The sequence below is a fragment of the Quercus suber genome, unplaced genomic scaffold (genome assembly GCF_002906115.3).
Source record: "Quercus suber isolate HL8 unplaced genomic scaffold, Cork oak 2.0 scaffold_136, whole genome shotgun sequence".
NCBI classification, from domain to species: Eukaryota; Viridiplantae; Streptophyta; class Magnoliopsida; order Fagales; family Fagaceae; genus Quercus; species Quercus suber.
Window position 1 is genome coordinate 800,760 of NW_027069598.1, and position 19,470 is coordinate 820,229.

Below are 19,470 nucleotides of genomic sequence, written 5' to 3' on the forward strand. Positions count from 1 at the left end.
TGTTTATTTTAAGGATTAGATTAATTGTTATTAAAACATCAAACTGTGCAGTCTTTTTATGATGTAAAAAAGAGTTGGTGGAAAGGGAATTTCGTTTTCCAAATTTTTAAGGCGAATTAGATGCCCATTGGGATATCATTATGTTTAATGGGGGCATGAATGTTTGATGGAGCATTGAGAGAATTTCTCTGTGCTTCAGTCAATATTTGACTTTTCTTGCATGTGCATTACACCATGTTTTATATATATAGAGAACCACTTGTTGAATGACTTCAACCTCCAGGATAAGGGCTGAATGCTCTAGAGTGGATTTGGTATGAAATCGTTAGTGGGTTCATAGGGTATTGTGCGCACCAGAAGCTAGACCAATGGGTTGGGACTCACTTGAGCGACAACTTATTTGTATAGTGGGCTTGGATTTCCTACACTGGGTCGTTCTCAGCACTGAGACTCAATGAGATCACTTTTCTCCTTTCCACTGCTTGAATCACTCTTCTCTTTATCCTCCCTCTCCCTCTCTCTCTCTCTCTTGCTTCTCTCACTCTTATTATCTCTCTCTTCGTGAACCTTCAACAACCTCCTTACGTTCCTATGTTCCTCATATTTATAGCTCGAATTTGGTGGAGAGGCTATGATTATCTTTAGGTTTAGTGCAACAGGTAATCCAATGTTATCAATCATAAGTGGGAGGTTAGGCGGGAGTAGGATATGGTGAAAATGGCCTTGGGACTTGATTCCCACTCCAGAAAGCATGCCTAGTGGTGGTGCTTCTAGGTGCTTCCGAGTATGCAAATGACAATATGCTCGGACGCTATTCCTAATTCATTGCTCGGTAAAGTCCCCCGAGTAAGGATCAAGTGAAAACACGAGTTTGCCGTTCATATGGGCCTAGATCGAGGCCATGGCTAGCTCTGTTGCGTCGGAACTTTAGGCTTAAATGTACTTTGTGCCCCACGAGACCATACCTTACCCCCTTGATTCATGCCCGGCTAATCTAGAGGCCCTTGAGCCCAGCTTCTGATGAGGAAGTTAGCAACCATTGGCCCATTTGCGCAGTTTGGGCCTACTGTCTAGATGTTCCCAGGGGAGACGCACCATACATTAGTCCCCCCTTGATTCGTGCACGGCGACCAAGGACGAATCAAGGAGCCTCAGGCCCAGTTTTTATCCGGCAAAACTGATCTATATGCGTGGGAACTTGAGAGACCAATTAATGCGCTCCCAAAAAGGCGCATTGTGCCTGATGGTTGGTTCTACCGTCATCATTACCTAACGGTTCGCGAACCGAGGCGATGCGCGTGTGACAACTGTGATGGGACTCGTAGCGTTTCTCAGTCTCATTTAATGGGTGGCATTTATTCTCCCTTTTGGCACCTATAAATCCCCCATTCTGAATCATTTTTCCACTTTTTAACTCTACTCTTCTGAAATTTCTCTTCTACCGTGCATCCATCTACGCACTGTTTGATCAACCCAAAGCCTTTCCCTTCCCTTTAGCCCAAAGTAAGTTCTCTAGTTCCTTACATTACTTCAGTCTCTTCCTTTAAATTTCCTCCTTCACATTTAGAGTTTTTAAGATGGGTTACACTTACCTGTTGAATACTGGGGCGTCTTTGGCCACATTTAGGCAGAGGTTCTGTATCCCCAATGATGTGGAATTGGTGTATTGCCACGAGAGTGAATTTGCTCTCCACAGAGGGGGCAATACTGCTTTCTTCCCTTTAATGTCAATCCTGGAGGGTAGGGTCAGGTTTCCCATGGACCCGCTTCTACTCAGCACCCTTAAATACTATGGGCTGTGCCCCGAGCAACTTCCTCCCAATTTTTGTTGGGTGGTTAGTTGCGTTAGTAGGTTAAACCAGGTGTTCGGTTTACAACTAGACCACCACGACATAAACGACATGTATAGCCTATGTGGGAATAAGAGTACTAATTACTACTTAAAGACTAGGGATATGAGGGTACGGCTTATTTCATGCCTACCCGAATCCAATAGCCGGGGAGTTCATCCTGGTGCGCGGCAACTGGTTTGCCGGTGAAATCCCCTGTCCTCTCTCGCGGCACGAAGTGGGTTCGTACTGCTCTTTAATTTATTAAAAAAATTTCTTCTTTTTTTATTTTTATTTTTATTTTTATTATTTTTTATTATGGCTATTGTAACTGTCCGAATATTAACTTACTGTATCTCCATTTGCAAAAGGTAAATTATTCACCCCTGACATTAGAGTTGTACATGTCAGGGTTCTAAACTTCATACTTAGGTCCGAAGTTTTTGTACACACTGACGGGTAACTCCGGGCTTCCCATCTGATACTCGGTTGCACCCCCATGTACAAGACTTGGTAGTCCTTTAGCCAAGCCCTCACAGTTGACAGCCTGTTATTATCTTACATTGACGCGTGTCATGCTAACTTTCTCCCTCCTAATCTGACTATCGAGGAAGCCCGAGATCAAGGTCCCAATTATTTAACCGCGGAAGATCGTGTCCCTATTAGAGACGAATCAACAGAACGTGTTTCTCGAGATTTGCGGGAATTGGCACACGCTCCCGTCGAAGCCCAAGTAGAAGAGGCCCAAGAACAAGATGCCGAGCAAGTATTAGTTGAAGAAGAAGAAGAAATGGTTACTAGAAAGAAGTTAACCATCGACCGGTTCCTATCTGGCCCACGGCCTTCAGCTCAGCAGCAGCAATCTCGTCCAACAGACCGTACTTCTCCTACTCCTCCTCCTTCTAGCCGACAAAAGAAGAAACAGCGTGTGGACGATCACCCGACCAGAACCACCAGCGAGGCGCTAGCCAAGACTTTTCCCCGCCCCTCTAGAGGGATTGTAATTCGGGAGCCGGTAAGTGGCACACAACCTGCAGCTCCCGGCGGCTTTGAGGTTGCGTCCTTTTCGCGGGGAGTGCCCAACTAGCAGCCAACTTTTATGCTAGGTGGTGCGCCATTGCCGGCCAGTGCGAGCGTGAAGATGTGGGCGCAAGGCGAGGGGGGAAGGGTGGCAGAAAGCTTGGTGAGCGGGTTACTTCTGCCTGAGGAAGTACATTTTTGGTCCGAAGGCTCCAAGGTCTCCATTATTCAGCGATTGTAGTGGCATTCCATCGCGGTGAGCTTTCTTTACTTCGCTTCTTGTTTATCTTGTTTATGATAAGTTCCTCTCTTTCCTCCTCACATGTTTTCCTAACTTGGACTTGGTTATGTTAGGCCGCGCAACTTACCTATATACTTGGCGAGAGGGCATGCGAGCTTGCTGAAGACGCCGAGAGGGAGAAGGCTCTGAAGGAAGTCGCTATTGACACGGCCCGGGATAAGGTTAAGGAGGTTGAGGTGGCTGAGCAGAAGATACAATCCGGGAAGAGTGCGCAGTAATTAGCAGAACAAAGGTTGGCCAAGACAGAGAGCAAGTTAGGGGAGGCCGAACTAAAATTGGCGATTCCCGAGAGCCTGAACTTGGTTCGTGACAAAGAAATTGCTGAACTTAAGGCTGCCTTAGACACCTGTGAGACAAAATGGTATAATGAGGGGTTCGCAGATGCAGAGAACTCCGTGGAATTCGTCATAATTCAAGCTCGGGCTCAAGGGTTTGAGGAAGGTTGGTTAGCTGCTCTTCAAGCAGTGGGGATTCCTAAGGACTCGCAGTTGTGGAATCCAAAAAAGATCCCCCGCCCCGCTGTTGCTCTCCCGGTCCAAAGTCAGGTTGAGGCTGCCGATGACAAGGATACCCCCAATATGAGGGCCTTGGTGGAAGCCATTGATACTCATGTTGAGAATCCCGATATGGAGGCCACGAGTGATCTCAATGCCCCAGGACATGCTGAAAACCAAAGGCCAACCACAGAGGATGCCATGGGACAAATCTCGGAAGACATAGTCGAGCTTTTCCAAACCAACCCAACCACTTAATACTCGCAACCTCTATTTTTCTTTTACGCTGATCTTTTATTTCTTCAGTATTGCCTAGTCACCGGGTTGTGGTGATCAAACATCTTTTATTTTTCTATTTCCTTTTACCTACATTGTCATCGAGTTATGGTGACCAAACAATTTAATTTCGGTTTATGATTGACACTAAGTTTATCCTCCCCGAAGTTATTGGGTTATGGCAACGAGGACAAATATTTTATTATTTGGTTGTCCATCCTTTATTTGTTTTGAAATGTTTTATCATTCGGCTATGAGAACCAAGCATTCCATGACTTGCTATTTTATTGATGTGATTGTTTTTGCTTGCCTTTGGGGAATTTAAAGTAAGGTTGTCACCTGCCCGTCGATGAAGATTGAACCGAGGGAAGGTTTCCGTCTTCAGGTTGTTTTCAGGCTAAGGTTTCTTCTTGCTCGGTGATGGATATCGACCCGGGGATAGGTTTCTGTCCTCAGGAAATTCAGGCTAAGGTCGGGCCAGGGACAAGTTTCTGTTAGAATAGTTTTTAAGGTTTCCACCTACTCGGTGATGGGGATCGAACCGAGAAGCATGTTTCTGTCCTTAGAGTAACCTTTAAGGTTTACACCGACTTGGTGATACAGATCAAACCGAGAAGCAGGTTTTTTCCCTTAGGCTAATTTAGAACGTTTCCACCTGCTCAGTGATGGGGATCGAACCGAGAATCAAGTTTCTGTCCTTAGAGTAACCTTTAAGGTTTACACATGCTCGGTGATACTGATCGAATCGAGAAGCAAGTTTTTGCCTTTAGGCTAATTTAGAAGGTTTCCACCTGCTCGGTGATGGGGATTGAACCGAGAAGCATGTTTCTGTCCTTAAAGTAACCTTTAAGGTTTACACCTGCTCGGTGATACAGATCGAACCGAGAAGCAGGTTTTTGCCCTTAGGCTAATTTAGAAGGTTTCCACCTGCTCGGTGATGGGGATCGAACCGAGAAGCAGGTTTTTGTCCTTAGAGTAATCTTTAAGGTTTACACATGCTCGGTGATACTAATCGAATCGAGAAGCAGGTTTTTGCCCTTAGGCTAATTTAGAAGGTTTCCACCTGCTCAGTGATGGAGATCGAACCAAGAAGCAGGTTTCTGTCCTCAGAGTAACCTTTAAGGTTTACACATGCTCGGTGATACTGATCGAACCGAGAAGCAAGTTTCTGCTCTTTGGATAATTTAGAAGGTTTCCACCTGCTTGGTGATGGGGATCGAACCGAAACAGGTTTCTGTCCTTTGGATAATTTAGAAGGTTTCCACCTGCTCGGTGATGGGGATCGAACCGAGGATCGAACCGAGAAGTAGGTTTCCGCCCTTTGGATAATTTAGAAGGTTTCCACCTGCTCGGTGATGGGGATCGAACTGAGAAGTAGGTTTCTATCATTCGGATAATTTAGAAGGTTTCCACCTGCTTAGTGATGAGGATCGAACCAAGAAGTAGGTTTTTGTCCTTAGTAAGACTCGTGACTTAAGGTTCTTTTATGCTTGAAAATAGAAGTTAAACAGAGATGCGACAACAAAATAGAAATAGTTTGCCAGGATAAACGCCATTACCTTCATTAGCAAACTTGTACAATATTACATTCAATTCATAATTTACGGCACCGCCCATCAGTGATAGAATCTCTTAAGGTTATGGACGTTCCAGGGCCGAGGTAATGGCCTCTCGTCTAGGTCCTCCAAGTAGTACGCCCCCACGCCCACACTCGCAACAACAGTGACCCTGTAGGGCCCTTCCCATGTCTACGCCAGCTTCCCGGCATTCGTATCTCGCATGTTCCCCATGGCTCTTCTCAGAACCAAATCCCCGGCGATAAACTCCCTCATTCTTACATCTCGGCTGTATCTCAGGGTGAGCTTCTGCTGATACTCCGCAAGCCGTATACTCACCATTTCACGGCATTCTTCCAACTTGTCCAAGCATCCCACTATCATCTCATCGTTTTGGGCGGGATCGAATCCCGCGATTCGTGCACTGCACAGACTCACCTCAGTAGGTATCACAGCTTCCGCTCCGTACGTGAAAGAGAACAAGGTCTCCCCGGTGGACCTTCTGGGAGTTGTCTGGTATGCCCACAAGACTTTCGACAGCTTCTCGGCCCAGTTTCCCTTCGCACCCTCTAGCTTTTTCTTCAGCCCATTCATAATTACTTTATTTACAGCCTCAGCCTGACCATTATTCTGGGGATATGCTGGAGTTGAGTACCTGTTTTTGATGCTGAGATCACCACAGAATTCACGGAAGGCCCGGCTGTCGAATTATAGCCCATTGTCTGATATAAGAGAGTTCGGCACCCCAAACCTTGTGATTATATACTTCCACACGAATTTCTTTACATCCACGTCCTGTATATTGGCCAAACCTTTCGCCTCCGCCCATTTGGTAAAATAGTCGACAACCACCAGAACAAATCTTTGATTACCCATTGATCGGGGGAATGGGCCGATGATATCCAACCCCCACTGTGCAAAAGGCCAGGGATAGCTGATCGGGTTCAAATGGCCTGCGGGCTGATGGATTAGAGGGGCATGCTTCTAACACTGTTCACACTTCAGTACATACTCGGCAGCATCCTTTTGCATTTAAGGCCACCAAAACCCTTGAGTCATTGCCCGGTGCGCCAATGAACGTCCCCCTACTAGCTACCGCACACTCCATCATGGAGCTCAGCCAAGAGCTCGCCCACCTTCTCTGGGTGTAAACACAAAAGTTATGGCTCTCCGAAGGACCTCCGATACAAAGTCCAGTCTTCTGATAGCCAATACCGAAGAGCCATTCTACGGATCTTGTTGCCCTCCTTTTCGTCACACGGGAGTCAGTCCTTTACCAGGAAGTCGACGATGGGGTCCATCCAGCACGGCCCAAGGGTTGTGATTGCTGTGACATCAATCCCTGCAGCTCCCAAATCACTCAATACCCTGACGCTTGGTTCTGAAACAAGCTCGACTTTAATTAGCCGGGTATCTCTTCGGCTACTGATGATACCAGCGTGGCGAGGGAGTCGACGTGTCTGTTTTGCGTTCAAGCCACTTGGAAAACCTTTACCGTACGGAAGCCAGTTATAGCATGCTTCACCTATTCCAGGTATCCTTTCATCCGGAGATCTCAGGCTTCAAAACTGCCCTGCACCTGATTAACCACTAGATGCGAATCTAAATACACCTCCACTTCCTGAGCACCTAAACTTGAAACTGTCCTCAGTCCAACCAAAAAGGCTTCATATTCTGCCTCGTTGTTGGACGCTTTGATACCCAACCTCAATGAGTGCTCTAACCGTATTCCTTCTAGGGTGATCATGACAACCCCTGCACTGGCCCTCGTGGAACTCGACTCACTGTCCACAAATACTTTCCACGGGCGAACCTCCAAATGGCAAACTATCTCCCCATTCCCCTTCAGCGAAAACTCGGCGATGATCTGGCCCTTCATCGAGCTTCGGGGTCTGTACCATATGCCAAAAGAACCAAGTCGAGTTCCCCATTTTGCTATTCGGCCCGTGAAGTCTGACCTCTTCAATAGTGACTGCAAGGGATATTCGGTTAAGACATATACCGTATGAGCCTGAAAATAGTGTGGCAGCTTTCTGGTGGCGTGTATTAGGGCCAATACAAGCTTCTCCAGATGTAAGTATCTTGTCTCGGCATCAAATAGAGTCTTGTTGATGTAATACACGGGTTGCTGGATTCCTTGGTCCCTCAGTAGCACAACACTCACGACATGCTCAGACACTGCCAGGTACATGAATAAATCCTCACCTGGTTCTAGTGCCGCAAGCACGGGTGCCCGCACTAAATAATCCTTCAGATCCACAAAAGCTTTGTCACATTCTTCATCCCATTGAAATCCAATCCATTTCTTCAGAAGTTGGTAGAATGGTCGGCAGCGATCTACGAATTTGGAGATAAACCGATTAAGGGCGGCTAGCATCCCGGTTAACACTTGCACTTCTTTCGGATTTCTTGATGGCTTTAGTCTTTTGATAGCTTCAATTTGGTCAGGGTTGACCTCCATTCCTCGCCTAGTGATCAGGTACCCCAGGAATTTTCTGGCCCCCACGCCGAACGCGCACTTTTCCGCGTTAAGATGCAACTTGTGCTGTCGGAGAAACTCGAAAACCCCCTGAAGGTCCTCCATATGCTGTGCTACCTGCTTGCTCTTCACCACCATGTCGTCGATGTACACTTCAACTGTACGCCCTATCTTGTCTCGGAACATTCTTGTCATCATTCGTTGGTATATGGCCCCGACGTTCATTAGTCTGAAGGGCATCACCGTGTAATGATAATTGGCCTCCGGGAAAATGAATGTCGTTTTCTCTTGATCCTCGAGCGCTAGGGCGATCTGGTGATACCCTTGAAAAACATCCAAAAAGCTCATCCTCGGGTGCCCATACGTGGCATCCACCAACTGATCAATCATTATTCTCTTCACAACGAAGCCGCCTACCCAGGCCGTGACTATCAATGCATCGTTGTGCGGCTAAATCGTTCCTTCCAAATCACTATTGTCGAAAGCGATCGGCTCTCGGGTGAGTTTTATCTTTTTTGTGGGCGGCGGCATGCCCGAGCTTCCTTCCACTGATACAACGGTTAACACCTCTTTCCCCCTTGCCGCAGTGAGGCCCCTCAAGGCAACGTGGATAACCTCGATTATCCCAAGAGGGGGTGGAAAGGATTCCCTCTCTGTGGGGCGCCCTGCCCTGTTCCTCGGTCCCCGGCATCCGTCGCAAACTCCTTTAAATGCCTAGCCTTAGCCAGTTGCTGGAGATGATCCCTCAACACTCGGCATTGCTCGGTTGTATGGCCCTTATCCTTATGGTAAGTTCAATACAAATTCTGATTCCTCCTACACGGGTCGCCACCTATCTTGTTCAGCCACTTGAAGTATGGTTCGTGCTTAATCTTGTCAACAATCCTATGCACTGGCTCCTTAAATGTCAGATTCACCTCCCCTACCTGTGCTTCTGGTTCCTGAATCCTCAAATTTCCCCGGATCCTAAGCGAGTAGATGTTCTGCCGAGGATAGTTTATTGCGGGCGCTTTTCCTTTGCTTTGCAGCCGGTCGTCTTCCAGCCGTTTGTATTCTTCGATGTGCCTCATCAGCTGTCTCATGTCCTCGGGGGGTTTCTTAGTCAACGATTCCCTTAGCCCGGAGTCCTCGGGCAACCCTATTCTGAAAGTGCTTGCAGCAATCTTTTTGTTCCCTCCGCTAATCTAGTTGTAAAGCTCCCAATACCAGCTAGCATAGCTACGAAGGGTTTGCCCCACCCTCATTTTCATTGACAGCAACGCATCTACCGATTGTGGCACCCGGCTGCCAGTTACAAACCGTACCCCGAACTCCTGTATCAACTCGGCGAAGTTGTGAATGGGGAGCCCTTCCGTAACCCATTAAACCATCTCAAAGCGGTAGGGCCAAGACTCGAGGGAAAAATCTTACACATCAGTGTGTCATTGTGGGTATACAGGGACATCATCTGGATATAGTGACTGACGTGCTCTATTGGGTCAGTTTTCTCGTCGTAAGAGTTGAATGGGGGTCGCACGAACCTGTTTGGCATTGGGGCCTGCTCGATGCCAACCAAAAACGGTGACCTTGCAGCTCTTTGTAGCGCACGACTCATTGTATCCACGGCCGCATTATGGGGCCGATGCTCTTCTAGGGAATCCGAGCCTCGGTCTGCATACCCCCGTGACCGCGAACGGTCTCGGCGGTGATGGGACTCCTACGAATGCGAACGTTCCCTTTGCCTACAAGATTCCCGTGAATGGGATCGTTCTCGGCAGTGATTGGATCTAGATTGATTGGATCCCGTCTCTTGATGATTCTCCCCAATATTGGACCTTCTTTCTCGGTTGTCTTAGTCCCTTCTACGATGTCAATTCTCTGCTTCCAACTCCAGATCTCTCACCAACCTGCGCAACAGTTCAAGCTTTTCGTCTCTTTCATTGTGTTGTCTGTGCCCAAAAGCTATGGATACCGTTCATTGAGTTTGGAACGACCCTTCGCCGAGGCCAGACCTCTCTTCCTCCCGTTCGGGATCCCTATCTTCGCGCCTTTTCTGCCTCCGTTCTCGCCAGGAGGATCCTCGAGAAGATCCCATTGAACCATTTTCAGCATCACTCCCAGAATGTCTCCTTGACATTCTCTCGTGTGAGTCTTGGCGGAACCACGGCTTTGTAGGAGATTCCCACAGACGGCGCCAATTATGCGCACCGTAAGCAAGACCACTGGGCTGGGAATCACTTGGGCCGACAACTTATTTGTATAGTGGACTTGGATTTCCTACACTGGGTCGTTCTTAGTATTGAGACTCAATGAGATCACTTTTCCCCTTTCCACTGCTTGAATCACTCTTCTCTTTATCCTCCCTCTCCCTCTCTCTTGCTTCTCTCACTCTTATTATCTCTCTCTTCGTGAACCTTCAACCACCTCCTTACGTTCCTGTGTTCCTCGTATTTATAGCTCGAATTTGGTGGAGAGGCTATGATTAGCTTTAGGTTTAGTGCAACAGGCAGTCCAATGTTATCAATCATAAGTGGGAGGTTAGGTGGGAGTGGGATATGGTGAAAATGGCCTTGGGACTTGATTCCCACTCCAGAAAGCATGCCCGACGGCGGTGCTTCTGGGTGCTTCCGAGTATGTAAATGAAAATATGCTCGGACACTATTCCTGTTTCATTGCTTGATAAAGTCCCCCGAGTAAGGATCAAGTGAAAACACATGAGCCTGTCATTCATGTGGGCCTAGACTGAGGCCATGGGTAGCTCTGCTGCGTCAGAACTTTAGGCTCAAATGTACTTTGGGCCCCACGGGACCGTACCTTACCCCCTTGATTCATGCCCGGCTAATCTAGCGGCCCTTGAGCCCAGCTTCTAATGAGGGAGTTAGCAACCATGGCCCATTTGTGCAATTTGGGCCTGCTATCCAGATGTTCCCAGGGGAGACGCACCATTCAGGTATGTTATCAGGTTCTGGGGTTCGTGGGTTAGGGATTTGGGAATAGGTTCAATTTGGGTGACACGGTGTCATGGGTTTTGATTTGTAAGTTGTGTTTTCCATTTCAATGAAACAGTGTCATAAGAAACTTGGAATTTGTGTTTTGATTTTTGGGTGAAACGATGTTGTTTTGGAGATGCCGGCTATTCTTTATGTTTTAAGTGAAACAATATCGTTTGAGGGTTGATTTGGCAACCAAAAAAAAAAAAATTTATCAGCACAATGACGTGTTACTTAACAGCTAAAACTAATCAATGATGTGTTTTTGTTAACGAAACCAAACTTCAGGTGTAAAATCCAAGCAACCCTAAACTTCAATGGTGTACTTTGCAAAATACATTTTCTATAGGGTTTGGCTTACCTCTAGAACTTTTTTAATTGAACATGTCATTTTGTTTTAAATATACAATAGCAAGTGGTAATGGGTTTTAATCTCCACATTTTATTTAGTTAGTGAATGATGTGGAAGTTTCTCATTAAAGTAAAAGAAAATTCTTTTTAAAAAAGTATTTGAGATAAATCAAGCCATTTTTTTTTAATAATATATATAAATTGAACGGCAGATCCTACTTTGGAGACAGAATTTGGCCTATCAATGGAATCTTATCATTATCATCCCAATTTAAAATTTTGACCTTTTTTGTTAGTCAGTTTGATGCAATTTCATTATTTCACCCTCATGCAATGCAATATCTACCAAATCCCAAAAGCGACGTTTATGTCAATGGCCCCGATCAATGGTGCAGTCAATATATGTAAAGATTCTTCTTCTATAAAATATGGATACTTTATTTGAGATGTTGTATCTGTTTTGTATTTGTATCAGACGCTTCTGAGACACATCTATATATGTGTCTCAGCTGTTTTTTTTTTTTTTTTTTTTAATTATACAAGACACAGCTAGGACACAAGAACAAAAGAAATTGAATACTCTTTTACAAAATAAAGAAAGCATTCATACCTTGAATAGTAATAGTGCATTTGAAAATTAACAAATATCTATATTCTTGGTTTGTATTCTAATTTCTAAACATCCTCTAATCATTGTGGATTTAATCTATTATCCATTATTAATCTTAATCTGATATATATTTAATATTAAATAATTTTTTTTAATAATATATAAAAAAAATATATATTTAATAATTATTTAATAGGCATGTCCCGCTATATCCATGCCTTACTTTTTCAAAAATTTCTGTCATTCCTATTCCAGTACCCATGTTCATACATCTTAGTCCCTCTTCCAAGAAGTTTTCGTAATTCAATGTTCCAACGAGGGTCCACACGTTTTGACAGCAATTGAGCCTTAGGAAGATGTGGATTCAAGTCATCTGTTGTACTCAAATTTTAAAGACTTGAGATGTAAAACAAAAATTTTAATGAAGAAAAGATGGGATTGCATCTAATCAATGAAGATAAAATAATAAATAAATAAATAAGGTAAACAGATTGCTAAGAAAATAATTTAAAATTTCAATTTTTTCCCTCAACCATTTAATGCAATAGCACCCCTATGCAATGCATTACCTATATTGGGTCCCAATAGGTACCTAAAGAGGCATAATGTCAATGGCCCCGATCAATGGTGCAGCAATAAAGTGTCACTAGACTAACTATTCAGCGTCGGCAGTAGTCAATAAAAGTAGAGGCCCCCCTTGCAGTCTTGCATGAAGTTTCCGCAATACAATCCTCCAATTGGGTGTCACACTTTATCACAATTTAAGTCTTTCTAACATGTTTCTAAAAAGAAAAAAAAAATCTTCCTGACATAAATTTTCACAATTACATAGTTTTTTTTTTTTTTTTTTATAGGAACAATTACATGGTTGACAGTTTACAAGTGATAGACAATAAAGTGATTTTTTTTTTTTTTTTTTTTGGAGGAAAAAGACCATACGTCGCATTTTATTATGAAACTGGAAAATCAACAACTATAACAGAATCAATATCTGATGGAGTGTACTCCATTCTAACTAAAAGATGAAAATATATTCTCGCCCTCTGGGCTAAGGCATGTTGTCACGCCCCAAACTCCAAAGGGTCCATAGCATGAGAAAGATGTCTCAAAGTACCTGTAAATTTTTTCTTTTTGACAATCCAATTCACATAAATCATATCAAGTACCAACATCAAGAATTATCATAATAATTTCATTGAATATACTCTCAAAATAAGTCAGAGTTCTAAGCAATAATTGCAAGGACCATTGGCCACAAAAGAATAAAGGTCTGAATAAATAATTGCACAACATCAGTAGTTAGTCTAACTACTGTTAGGCACCCAAAAACTGTCTCAAAAGATTGTTGCCTACTTTGAAAAATTTATAAAATAAGGGAATGAGACAGAGCCCAGTAAGTAGCATAATTAATGGAGGTGGGGGAAATGTAAGTTCTATTTTCAATTATAGTAATATGATATGACAAGAATGATTGAATAATGAAACACAAAGTTTCTCAAAGTAAATACCTTGAAACTATATACTATAATCTGTAAGCACCAACAATTAATTTCCAAAACCATAATATCTAATATAAGGTAAATTATCACAAATATACCACACTACCACATAAACCGATCAGGGGATCCACCCATTCACAACTGGCATGATATTATCCTCTCTGGTATGCAAACCCTTATCTCCATGGATAGCAGCCTCACTCATACCCTCAAGGTTTTTCTCTCCCCCCCATGGGCACAGAGAGAGCACATCAAACAGAATCTCTCTTGCATGTGGTCTCTTGGCCCCATGGGCAGCAGCCTCACTTACACACAATCAATGAACCTCTTCCTCCCATGGGCAACAGTAAAGAACACGTCATCCAAAGTGAAAGGGCACTGACCTAAGGTTAAAACCACATAAAGCTCACATGTTACATTACTTTGAAACACAATTTATATCTAGGTAGTTTCAGAAAAACCTTAAATAATCTAACTTCTACAAAGTTTTTAAGGTTTTCAACTTCATTCTTGTCAAGAGATTTTCTATCAATTTCCTGCATAACAAAACAAGATATGCATCTTTAAATTTTCTAATATACCATAAAATCCATGATTTTCCTATCAAAGATTAAATAAAAGATGCTCATTTTTCCATATCAACAATTCATGCATTTCCCCAAATGCAATACCAAATATGATGCATTTTCATATATAATCATACATATATTAAGGTTATGACACAATAGTTTTTAGGAAAATATAATTTCCATTGGTAGTTTCCAAAAGTGTGTCTAACCCAAAAATATCATTTATGCAACATGTTTATTTTTCAAAAATCCCATTAAAAAGCTACTTACCTCACAACCGCAAAAGCCTAATTTTCCAAGCTCCAAGGAGATTAGCTAGAACCTAAACAATATCAAGTAAACCTATCACAATAAGCGTAGGGGTTGAAATTGTATCTAGCTACAATTTAGGAATTGCCAAATGGGTACTTAATTAGGCAAGCCTAGTATTTAACCACATCAATGCTAATATATTCCACTTCCAAAGTTTCTCAACAAATTGCTTCACAAGGCATAAACCCCAATTTATAAAGTTAGCCCATTTAATATCATCTTCAACATCATGATTAGCTTCCATAAAATTTGCACTACATCATTACGAGACCCATAAAAGCAAAATCAAAATATCCTCAAAGACAAGATATTTAAAACTTCAGCTAACTCCAAATAAACCCAATGGCTATGGAAAAATTAGATTTACCAACCATTACATGTTATAACCCAAAACCTCTAAATTTTCCACCATACATAAACCTTAAGTAGTCATCATTAGCACAAACCATAAACCCACTCATCAAATAATTCTAACAATGCAAAAGCCACACATAAAAACACATAAATATCACTTCTAATGCTCATAAATTACATGGGTATCATTATTAAAGTTTAGATAAAAATATAACCTCAAGCAAAATATTAAACCCACCAAAAAAAATAGAAAATTTTACCTCAAATAAAGGGATGATGATGCTTAGGGGTTTCTAAGGATTTTTCTGGTTGTCTTGCAGGAAAAATGATGGTGAAAATGGTGGTGGTGGTGGTGTGGAAGTACCGGTGAGAGAGGATATAAGAGTAGAGAGGAGTGTATTGAAGTGAAAAGAAAAGAAAAGAAAAAGGAACAAATGAGAGATATGGTTGGACATGAGAGGGTGAGTTGGATTGAAATGAGTGGTGGGTAGTGGGGTTAGGTGGGGCACGTGGGAACTTAAAAAAAAAAAAAAAAAAATCTGATCTTTACTCTTTTTTTTTTTTTGTTTTGTTTTGGTGACTAACCGGGACGTTACATATGTTCTACAACATCGTCTTGCCTTACAGTATGAGAGAAGGAAAAACTCCCTGAAGAGCCAGCTAGAAGAATAGTATCCCAAACTAGGTGATCAAAGGATGATAACAGTATGTCACCATTGTGAAGGGCCTTGATACCAATCTCTGAATCGCCTTCGAAGTGGGATTGATGCAAACCAATTTCATGGACAAAATTGATAGCACGTCTAGCTGCCATCATTTCCAAAACCTCAACCAAATGTGGTTTCTGTATTTTTTTAGCCATAGCTACAATAACCTATCCAAGTGAGTCTCGGACCACAATCCCAATCCCTGCATCATCATTTTCATTGAACATAGCGCCATCAAAGTTCGTCTTAAATTCACCTGGTTTAGGAGGCACCCATGTCTGTTTCGTTGCAATTTTTGGTCGCGTTGGAGCAACACAACTAGTGGTAAAGTCCAGGAGGAATTTTTTGGCTGCTGCACTAATGTTGCCGCTCGGCAAAGTCTGCTCATTCAACCTTGTCTTGTTTCTGTGAGTCCAAATGAACCACACAGTTGTAACAAAAATTTCAGGATATCATGTAGCAAAATAGGAGTCAATAAAAACTTATCAACTTATTTGTAGTGAAAAATATTGTAAAAAAGTGTTTGTGGTATATATGTAACATATGTTACTCTTTGAATCTTCCATAAACATGGAAAATGGGAATCATGTTATTCATCACGCTATGAAGTTTTAATTCTAGGCCAGGGATATTAGTCACGAAGGAAATTCAACCATTCAAGCCCCTTGTTTAACTTGTCAGACGTTAATGGAACTATTATCTTGGTTTGATGCTATCTTTTGTTGATAGCATACGAAGATTGTTACCTTGGACTCAGGCCTAGTCCTGATGGGACCTTGGGTCGCTAAAAAAGAGGCTGGATTGATGTTGGGTGAACTAGGCTTGGCTCACCGCGGCCTATTTGGGCCATTATACAAACCAATTTGTGCACAAGGCAAATGAACTCCATAAAATATATCTATATTGGCTGAGTAAAAGGAAGAAACAACAAGTACACAACATAAAAATGAGCAATGATGATTATGAATGCTTCAAGAAAGTTATATTTGGTAAGTCAAGTGTTAGAGTACATTTGGTCCTACCCTGCAAGAGTATCCCACAAGGTCCAATAAGTCTCAAAGATCACAAGCTTGGCTAATCCCCCTTGGGTTCCTAAAACTTGTGAAATTTGAGTCCCTTGAATCTGAGTGGCTTCTTGAATATTTTGCTACACGACCTTTTACAATGCCTCTCTTTGCTCAATGAACTCACCTTAAAGCTTAAAACTCTCTTCTTATATATTTCTTGGTCTCCTCTATGTAAAATGATGTCCCACTTGCCTTCCTTGTTTCTCCCTTTTTATATTACTCTTGGAGGGCTTTCAAATTATTGTTCTCTTCCTTTGTTTTTCTAGGCACCAGAGCCAGACTCCTTTGCCTAAAAAGTTGGTGGCTGATCATTTCCTTATTTCTTCTTACTTTGCTCTTCTAGGAACTCATACTTGAAAATTCATTCACTAACTTTTTACTCATAGAAGCTCCTTCCATAAGACAAATCTAGACTCTCCTCTAAGGTCAATGTTCCATGATCTTCTTCCAAGGCATTAAAAAGACATTTCGAAGGTCCTAGGACCTTGATGCTAACTATTAGGTTTTGAGTTTGTAATGTTAGCAAACCACGACAAAACATGACAAAAACTAAGTCTCATTAGTTTAGAATGGTCTACATTGAAGCCCAAGACAAAAACTTCAAGTTCAGGATAAAAACAAATGAGTTACAAGCTGGTTGGTTCGATCGATCCAATCTAATTTTCGATTGATCGAAAATCGCGGATCAGCAAAATCAGCAAACGTAAAAAGGCCATAACTTATTCGTTTGAAGCCCAAATCGCGAGCCGTTTTTTCCAGTATTTAAAGGACATCATAAGCTAACCCTAGGGAGGGTTTTTAGAGCTTTTTAGAGAGATTAGAGTGCCTCTTGTGCCTCTTTGAATTTTTAGGGTTTTGTACCCAAAAGCTCTCTTATGTTTTCTACCGGTGCTATTCCTTGAAGAATCTCAAGATCCGGTGTTGTAGAAGTTGTTGCCTTCTCTAGTCATCAAAGGTGTTGATGATCTAAACCTTCAAGGGTGGTCTTGGAGTCACAAACAGGAGAGTTTGTGTTGATAAACCTTTGAGTGGGATCTCAAAGTCACAGACGTGGGTGTTTGTGTTTTGCAAAGGCCAAAGAAAGAAGAAGTCCGTGGATTCGGAGCTTGCACGTGGTCGTGTCAGTAAGTTCTACTGGTGGGTAGCATTAGGAAGTCAAGCGGGGAGCTTGTAGTCCTTTTGTTTGAACTTCGATTCTTTCTAATGGATATGCTTTTTACCTTGAGGATAACTAGGTCAAATCCTCCCTAGGTTTTTACCGTGTGGTTTCCTGGGTCATCATATCTTGTGTTCATTTATTTTTCGCTGCTTTATATCTTGATATGATTATTTGATTTCTTTAACCTAGAATTGCATAATTTGACTAAGTAACAACTTGGCTAATTAATCTAGGCTAACCAATCTGGTTGTGTTCTAAGGGGTCTAAAAGAGCCAGTCTCCTTTGCCTAAAAAGTTGGTGGCTGGTCATTTCCTTATTTCTTCTTACTTTGCTCTTCTAGGAACTCATACTTGAAAATTCATTCACTAACTTTTTACTCATAGAAGCTCCTTCCATAAGACAAATCCAGACTCTCCTCTAAGGTCAATGTTCCATGATCTTCTTCCAAGGCATTAAAAAGACATTTCGAAGGTCCTAGGACCTTGATGCTAACTTCTTTTGGTTTGGCATTTTCCCAGAAATGGGATGGATACCTACTTGCAATGGACGGACTTGGAAAATGTCTAACCATCTTTCCTCTAACTCCATGTCGGGGGCGGCAATACACTTTGTTCAGGGGGTTCAAATGAACCCCCTGACTTCAAATTTTTTTTTTTTTAATTATATATATATATATATATATAATTTTTTTTAGTTTAATACTTAATTTATTTATAAAAATATTATTTTTGCACACCTTGACTTAAATTTTATACACTCTTATTACAAATATTTTCAACTCTAGGAGTAAGAATGAGTGTTTGTGAATTGTAAGTGTCACTCTTTATCATAAATTTATATTAGAGTAATGCAACAACCACAAACTATTTTACAACATTTTTACAAAATGTTGATGTGGCCAACCTCTTATTGGTTTTCATCTAGACCCACCATTAATATCATTTTTTCATTTACCAATAATCACTCACCACATCAGTAATTTATAAAATATTTTGTAAAATAGTTTGTATCTCTAGCATTATTCTTTATGTTATATATGTGTGAGTGTATCTAATATTGATTGTGTGCATTACTTTTTATTATAATGTTATTTGTGTAAATAATGATGTGTGTGGAAGTTTGCTTGTAAAGTATAAATATAAGAGAAATGTTTTGACATCACTTTCATGGAAAATATAATAACTGCCTTAAGGGGATCCGTTAACATGACCCTAAATATAGTATAACTTTATATAATTTAGTAATTAGGAAATAGAGAGGGTTTATTGCATGTGTGTGTATTATTATCATGTTATAATAACCTTTTGTTATAAAGTCAGAAAAATTCAAGGAAACAAATTGTAAAGTTAGTAATTATTCAAGTATTTGATTGGTTAAGTAGATACGTAGTGTATTATTTATGTATGAATGAGTGTGGTTGTATGCATCAATAATCAAAACAAAACCAATGAGTTAAGTTTATTCATTTAGTTTAAAATATTTTTGTAAAAACAAAGACTAATAGATAATAACTACATAAAAATAAAAATGTTAGACAAACTTAACAAAATAAAATGGTCATTGCTACCCATAATGACAATAAATACTCATAATGAACTATCATATAACAATTCAAAATTTGAAAACTTGTAGAAGAAAATTGTAAAACTTCAATTTTTTCTTTTTCCTTTTGTCAATAACTCGATATATTCAAGTTCTCTTTTTACTAAGATTTTTTTATTTATTTATTTAAGTTTTTTAATGACCCTCCTAAACAAAATTTCCGGAGACGCCACTACTCCATGTTCTCTACCTTGCCGGAGGTCCCTCAATTCCTTCACCAAGTCTTGATCCTAAAGCCATCACTTGTCTCTATCATTTCTTTCTGTCTCTTAGGAGCTTAACTTTGACAGGAATTCCAACAGCTTCTCCCCCTTTT

General features: G+C 41.5%; 1 long non-coding RNA gene across 1 annotated transcript; it reads right to left on the minus strand.

Moving 5' to 3' along the window:
- Window positions 1-13,283: 13,283 nt before the first annotated feature.
- Window positions 13,284-15,041, minus strand: LOC136068819 (uncharacterized). The gene is made up of 3 exons (XR_010630144.1): window positions 14,880-15,041; window positions 14,224-14,275; window positions 13,284-13,767 (listed from the first exon to the last, which is right to left on the minus strand). It is a non-coding gene; the product is annotated as an uncharacterized LOC136068819 (long non-coding RNA).
- Window positions 15,042-19,470: the final 4,429 nt, after the last annotated feature.